Here is an 8306-nt window from a genome sequence, read left to right on the forward strand (position 1 = left end):
AGATTGTAAATTTGGGGTTTTGAGAATAAGGAGCAGGTAATTTAAATTGCAATTAAAATAAATAAATAACTGTAAAATAAACTTTTGGCAAGGTATGAGAAATTGGAAGTCCTAGCCCAGTTATCCTTATCAACAATAATGAAAATTAACACTTGATTCCACTTAGTTAACCTTTACTAGAGCAAGGGAAGGTCAAGTGACTAATTAGTTTGATCTTCAAATCCTAGTTAATCCCTAAGGAAAGATTGGGATTATCGAAGTTCAGTTCAATTAGCAAAGATAACAATTATCACTTATGTTGAGTTAAGATAACTCCTGAGTTACTAATTTCTTAACCAAAGCCAAGAATGTAGAAAGCTAAATTAAAATCATAAATATCTGGAATACCTCAAATAAAATACATTCAAAGCAGTAAAATCTAACATGGAAAAGTTCATAAGCCAATTGGGCAACATAAATCAAATACAAATAAAAGCCTTAGAGTCAATAAAAATAGAAGCAAAAGTAAATAGAAAGGGATATTGAACCTGGGATCGAGAGTCACTCCTAAAACTAAGAGAAGTCCTAAATCATAATCCTAAGAGAGAGGAGAGAACCTCTCTCTCTAAAAACTACATCTACTCCTAAAATTATGAATGTGAAAGCCTTTTATGAATAGATGCAATCCCCCACTTTATAGCCTCTAATCTGTGTTTTCTGGGCCGCGAACTGGGTCGAAAACAGCTAACAAATCACTGGAGAAGAATTCAAACACGCTGATTTCTGTCACTACGATGCGGTCGCATGGATGACGCGGTCGCGTCACCTAGCATCAGGGAAACTATAGCATATTATATATCAAATCGAATCCCCGGACGTTAGCTTTCCAACGCAACTGAAACCGCATCGTTTGGACCTCTGTAGCTAAAGTTATAGCCGTTTGAGTGCGAAGAGGTCAGGCTGGACAGCTTAGCAACTTCTTCATCTTCTTGTATTCCTTCCACTTTTGCATGCTTCCTTTCCATCCTCCAAGTCATTCCTGTCCTATAATATCTGAAAACACTTAACACACATATCAAGGCATCTAATGGTGATAAGAGAGGATTAATAATAAGCAAATATAAGATCAAAGAAGCATGTTTTCAATCAAAACACATAATTAAGAAGGAAATATAAAACCATGCAAATAGTATGAATAAGTGGGTAAAGAGTTAATAAAAACCACTCAATTGAGTACAAAATAAACCATAAAATAGTGGTTTATCAACCTTCCCACACTTAAACACTAGCATGTCCTCATGCTAAGCTCAAGAGAAACTATAAAGATGAAGAGGAATGGTAGAATGTATGAAATGCAACCTATCTATATGAATGCAACTACATGCAAAATGTTTCTACCTAACTTGGTTAAGAGTAAATAAGTTCTCCAAGACAAATACAAACCAATTTTCACTAATTCAAATCATACAATAAAAAACAAGTAAACTTGTAAGAAGACATCTCATGAAAGCAGGGAACATAGAATTTAAGCGTTGAACCCTCACTGGAAGTGTATATTACTCTAATCTCTCAAGTGTATAGATTATTTTTCTATTTTGGTTTTTCATGAGTAGGTTCCCAAATTCCTGATATTCAAATAAATTAGAAATATTATACTTTTCCTTTATTAACTCATGTTCCCACAGTTTCCCCACACTTAATTAACACACTATCTTAAGCTAACCAAAGATTCAATTGGGATAATTAATTTATTTTCTGCTTAAGGCTAGTGATGTGGTAAGATATAGAACAAATGGAGATTTCAAGACTCAAAGTGGCTGACAAGGGTGATTTAAAGGGTAGGCTTATTTGGGATAAGTGAGCTAAAATCAAATAATGGCCTCAATCATATGCAAGCATGTAAATACACTAAATATTGGACATATAGACTGAAACAAAGTAAAGATCACAATTATAGAGAAGTAAACACACAAGAATAAAATATTTATGGTTAAATAATGTAACCATGTAAATGAGCGCAAAATCTCACAGGTTGTATGTTCTTTGGCTCAAAAACCATGTTCCAAATACAACTTTAAACAAATTTAACAAAAAAATTTTCAATTTAAATTAGTAAAATTTTTCAAAAATAGGGTCTTTAGAAGAATTTTATTACTTTAACCAAGTAGTAACTAGATGCATAAAATAAAACAAATATGCAAATACAACAACTAATTTAACAAAGAAAATTAAACATTGGTGCTAAAATATGAAGTGACTAACCCATGGAAGTCGGTATCGACCTCCCCACACTTAAAGATTGTACCGTCCTCGGTGCATGTTGAGATGTGCAGGTGGACGGGCTGTTCCAACTGATGCTTTTCTTCAAGGATTGTGCTGATGGACTTGTTTGTCTCCCCATGTAAACATTTTTTGGTTCCCTTCCGGGTGTTCATCCTGAAAGAAAAAGGGAAGAAGAGTAACCCAGAAATAGAGATAAGAAAATAAAAGAAGTATGGGTGGGTTAATGCCAAATGATTAGGGTCTCATTTACATGGTAGCTATAACATGCAAGTGAGAAAACAATAGAAGCCATGGCATGCCAGTGGTATAAAATGTACAACAATGGGGAAGAGAGTGGGGAAGGAGAGATAATATAAATTCATGTCAATGCAAAAGTAATACAGATATAAAATATTGGCATTGATTTAAATAATATTACTCAATCAGAATTAAACAAGTCATGAAGCACCAAGAAAATACCAGAAAAGATGTAACAGTTGAATAAGAACATTTGAACACCAATGGTAAAATAATAAAAATATGCAATGAATGAAAGTATGTAAATAAATAAAATAAAATAAAATAAAAGATAAGAAGAATGAGAAGGGAAAGAAATAAAGTAAGAAAGAAAGAAGAAAGAAGAAAAGATAGAAGAAATTAGGATTAGAGAAGAAAAGATAAGATAATTGGCACTAATCTGGATAAGTTGTGCGGCGCAGGCGACGCGGTCGCGTGGGTGACGCGGTCGCGTGGTGCGCAATAAGGTCAGGCGACGCTGACAACTTTCACCTCTTTGCAAGTTTCTTCAATATTAACCTCTTCCTCTTGGTAGCTTTCTTCCAATTCAATCTCTTTTTCATTGCTCACCAAGGGTATGGAAGGAGGCTCTGTGACTGGACTTTCCAATGGAGGTACAACATCTCTTAAGTCTGCAACCACTTCTTCATTTTTAATAATTGCTGCTTTGTCCAGTTGTTTAAGTATAAAATCATACTCATCCTCGATGGTTTTCTTTCCATGACAACTCCTTTCAACTACTCTTTCATCTTCAAGGGTCTCTCCTACCTTTACCCGTAGGGCCTCCTCTAGCTCTTTATGAAGTATGGATTCGCGAAGATGATTCCTTCTTTCCTGTTCCATATTAATAGCATAATTGGGATCATCTTGCTCTTGGATTGATGGATGTGGGTGCTCTTCCATGGAGGGTGGTGATGGGATGAAAAGATCATTATGTGGTTGAAAAGGAAGTGCACTAGAGCTTGAGGGTTGATTGTTGAAGGTATTTGGTGGTCTGATTTGGGCGACGAGAGCTTGTATAGTAGAGTTTAGATCGGCAAGTGCTTTCTCCATGGAGGTTTGGGTGGATAGGAGGGTTCATTTGGCTCATAAGGTGGTTGGTATGGTGGATACGGGTTAGGGTCATATGGAGGTGAATGGTGAAAAGGGGCTTGTGAGTATGGTGGTTCAAAGCTGTGTTGAGGAGAGGGTTTATAGGCATATGGTGGTGGTTGTTGATAGTCCATTGGAGGTGGTTGTTGCCATGAGAGTTGATCAAATCCTTGTGTCTCCTCCCATCTTTGATTATTCCAACCTTGATGCCTGTTCTCATTGTAATTTCCTCTTCCTGCAATATAATTGTAACCAGACTCATAACCAAAGGGGTGAGAGTTCATAGTAGCAAATAAAAATTAAAAATAAAAATAAAAACAAATTTAAATTAAAAGGTTATTTAAATTTTGAATTTTGAAATTTGAATTTTAAATTTTTGAAATTTGAATATTTGAAATTTGATTTTTTTTGAAATAAGATAAGATAAGATAAAAATTTTAAAATTAAAAATCTGAAATTTTTTTTCGAAAAAAATTAATTAAAAATATTTTTAAATTTAATGAGGAAAGAGAGAAACAATAAAATGACACCAAATTTCAAATTTTTAGATCAAAACGAAGAAAACAACTAACAACAGCTTGAAGGTTAAGATGAACGCGAAGAACAACTTGAAGATCAAGATGAACACTAAGAACAAATTTTTGAAAATTTTTTTTTAATAACTAAATAAAAACCAATAACCTCTTAATTTATGAAAAAGCAAAAATAAAAACAAAAATAAAAACAAATATTCAAACAAAAAGCAAAAAATATTTACAGTAATCAATAATAAGGTACACGTTTGTAATTCCCCGGCAACGGCGCCATTTTGATGAGAGAACTTTTGCGTGGTCTAGAAATTTGCGGATAAATCCTCGTTGCAAGTATAGTTTCTAAACCTTCAAAAGTCCTTTCATACAAACGTTTTGGTTGTCACAAGTAACAAACCCCTTTAAAATTGATAACCGAGTATTTAAACCTCGGGTTGTCTTCTCAAGGAATTGCAGGGAAGTATGTTCTTATTATTGGTTATGGAGATTGTAAATTTAGGGTTTTGAGAATAGGGAGCAAGTAATTTAAATTGTAATTAAAATAAATAAATTACTGTAAAATAAACTTTTGGCAAGGTATGAGAAATTGGAAGTCCTAGCCCAGTTATCCTTATCAACAATAATGAAAATTAACACTTGATTCCACTTAGTTAACCTTTACTAGAGCAAGGGAAGCAAGTGACTAATTAGTTTGATCTTCAAATCCTAGTTAATCCCTAAGGAAAGACTGGGATTATCGAAGTTTAGTTCAATTAGCAAAGATAACAATTATCACTTATGTTGAGTTAAGATAACTCCTGAGTTACTAATTTCTTAACCAAAGCCAAGAATGTAGAAAGCTAAATTAAAATCATAAATATCTGGAATACCTCAAATAAAATACATTTAAAGCAGTAAAATCTAACATGGAAAAGTTCATAAGCCAATTGGGCAACATAAATCAAATACAAATAAAAGCATTAGAGTCAACAAAAATAGAAGCGAAAGTAAATAGAAAGGGACATTGAACCTAGGATCGAGAGTCACTCCTAAAACTAAGAGAAGTCCTAAATCCTAATCCTAAGAGAGAGGAGAGAACCTCTCTCTCTAAAAACTACATCTACTCCTAAAATTGTGAATGTGAAAGCCTTTTATGAATGGATGCAATCCCCCACTTTATAGCCTCTAATCTGTGTTTTCTGGGCCGTGAACTGGGTCAAAAACAGCCCGGAAATCGCTGGAGAAGAATTCAAACACGCTGATTTTCGTCACTGCGATGCGGCCGCATGGATCACGCAGTCGCGTCCCCTAGCATCAGGGGAACCATAGCATATTATATATCAAATCGAAGTCCCAGACGTTAGCTTTCCAACGCAACTGGAACCGCGTTGTTTGGACCTATGTAGCTAAAGTTATAGCCGTTTGAGTGCGAAGAGGTCAGGCTGGACAGCTTAGCAACTTCTTCATCTTCTTGTATTCCTTCCACTTTTGCATGCTTTCTTTCCATCCTCCAAGTCATTCCTGCCCTATAATATCTGAAAACACTTAACACACATATCAAGGCATCTAATGGTGATAAGAGAGGATTAATAATAAGCAAATATAAGATCAAAGAAGCATGTTTTCAATCAAAACACATAATTAGGAAGGAAATATAAAACCATACAAATAGTATGAATAAGTGGGTAAAGAGTTAATAAAAACTACTCAATTGAGAAGGTAAAAAAGTTAAAAACAAGAGTTTAGTTGAAAAACAGGGCATGTGCGTATGCACAGGGGTGTGCGTGCGCACGCCTAGGAGGATTTTCAAAATGTGTGCGTGCGCATAGAGGTGTGCCTACGCACAAGTGTAAAATTTTTCAATTCTGTTCGCTCGCACAAGGCGTGTGAACGACCTCAACAGAATGCACCTTCCAACGTGTGCGTGCGCACAGCTTGCAGAACTTCGTTGGTTATGTGCGTGCATAGAGCATGCTAGCACTCCCATTAGTAGCCATGTCCCCGTGTGTGTGCGCACAGAAAGTTGTGCGTGCGAACAAGTTCAAAAATTCATGGGGGTGTGTGCGCACACAAACCAGAAATCATAAATTTTGCAGCATGCACAGAATTCAGATTTTGACACCAAACTTTTAATGATCATATCTTTCTCTACAAAATTCAGATTTCCACAAAATTTAAACCATTTTAAAGATTGTTAAATTATCTTTTATTTGATATAAAATGCATCAAATTTCAATAACCGTAGCTCAAGATATGATCCGTCAAAATCAACCCAAAACTCATTTTTACAAAAAAGTCACATCTCAACTTTCCAAAATTCTCAACCAAAATCAAACCAAAACCATACCAAACTCCAATTTACCTCATAACTCACCCTTTGTGTCAAAATTCACCATTCATACCAAATTTTCATTCACACTTCATTATTCTCATCCTCAAATATCAAATATATACACTATAATCATTCCTCCACCAACACATTCATCAATCATCATTCTATCACTATCAATCTTCATCATCAACCTCATTCATACTCCATATCAATAATCAACAATATTACTCATCCAAATTCATCATACATCATACATCAACAACATTATTTAACAACATTAACAACATCAATTCATCATACATCCTCAACAACCAAAATCAACAACCATATCAATCCAAACCTATCTTATGGGTCACTAGCCTAAGTGTCCAAAAATATTATATATTTCATAGAGAAAACCAAAACCATACCTTGGCTAATTCCTAATATGCACTAAATCACCAAGTTGACCTCAACCAAGCTTCCACAAGTTCTCAAACTCAATCAAGTCATCATTTCAACTCCAATCTCCAAGTAAATGCCAATAATCACAACTTCAAACTATATATACACATAATTTCATAACCAATCAACCTAGGGTTCTACTTAATCACAATTTCACAAGGGTTTAAGACACTCTTACCTTACCCAACAGTTTTGGAAGCAAAGCCCAATAGTAATCAAGTGCTAGAGTGTACCTAAACACCAAAAACACAAGATTTCACTCAAAACCAAAATCCCAAAATTCGAATTTCACAAGGGTACGAAACTGGGCAGGGAATTTTGAGTTCTTACCTACACAAGTAGAATAGAACTAACGAGCTCGGCGAGAACTTCGTGTAGCCGTTGACAGCACACGAATCGGAGCACCGTAGCTCGAGATATGGCCACCGGAAGAGATGAGTAAATAGTGTTTTAGCTCTCTTCTCCCTCTCCTCTCAATAATGCAGCCGCGAGTTTGGTGTTTAATGAGGTTATGGGCTGTATGTCATGGTTCATGTGAGTGTATTTATATGTTGGACTTGGGTCCAACTTGGGCCCGATCCAACCCGTTAGCGTTTTTGGCCCGTTTGGTCCAATTTCGGGTCAAACCTTTTAAAATTAGCGCCCGATTTCCAACTTTAATTTATTTTCTAAGTTTTCTACTGGTTTCACTGCGCTCACATAGTACCGAACAGATCTAAGCCGGTACTACCGGTTAAATTACCGGTACGCATTTTTATGTGGTTTTTTGTAGAAAATTATATTTTCCAACTCAGAAAAATCTACTGAGTCCAAATATCATATTAAAATGTTCTAATTAATATTTTAAAATTTTGAACCTAATTCGAGTAATTAAATTATTATTATTTTATATTAATTAATCGGTTAATTAATTCGCAGTTCTTACATTCTCCCCACCTCAATAGGAATTTTGCCCACAAAATTCAAATTCAGTTACCTGAAAAGAGGTGCAGGTAGTTTGTCCCTATTTTGACTTGATTTCCAAGTCACCTCTCTAGTAAGACTTCTTTTTCTCAGAGTTCCTTAATGTTTACATTATCAATTCAAATTGGGGTCACTTTTTCTTTAATTTTATTATTGTGACACATTTTTAATAGATAAATGAATTTTAAAAAAAATTATTATTTTATCATTATATGTTAGCATATTAATGTATTAATAATAGATATTAAGTGCAAGCATAATTGATCTTAAAAAATTTATTTATTTAAAATCATTACAAGAACCAATATAAAAAAGAATGGCAGTGCCTAATAAAAAAAATTAAAATCTATATACAAATTTTTTTTATAAAAAAAATGATACTTAAAATATTTATTTACTAATTAAAATGAAAAAAAATTTAATGAAAA

This window comes from Arachis ipaensis, chromosome B03, assembly GCF_000816755.2.
Source record: "Arachis ipaensis cultivar K30076 chromosome B03, Araip1.1, whole genome shotgun sequence".
Lineage (NCBI taxonomy): Eukaryota > Viridiplantae > Streptophyta > Magnoliopsida > Fabales > Fabaceae > Arachis > Arachis ipaensis.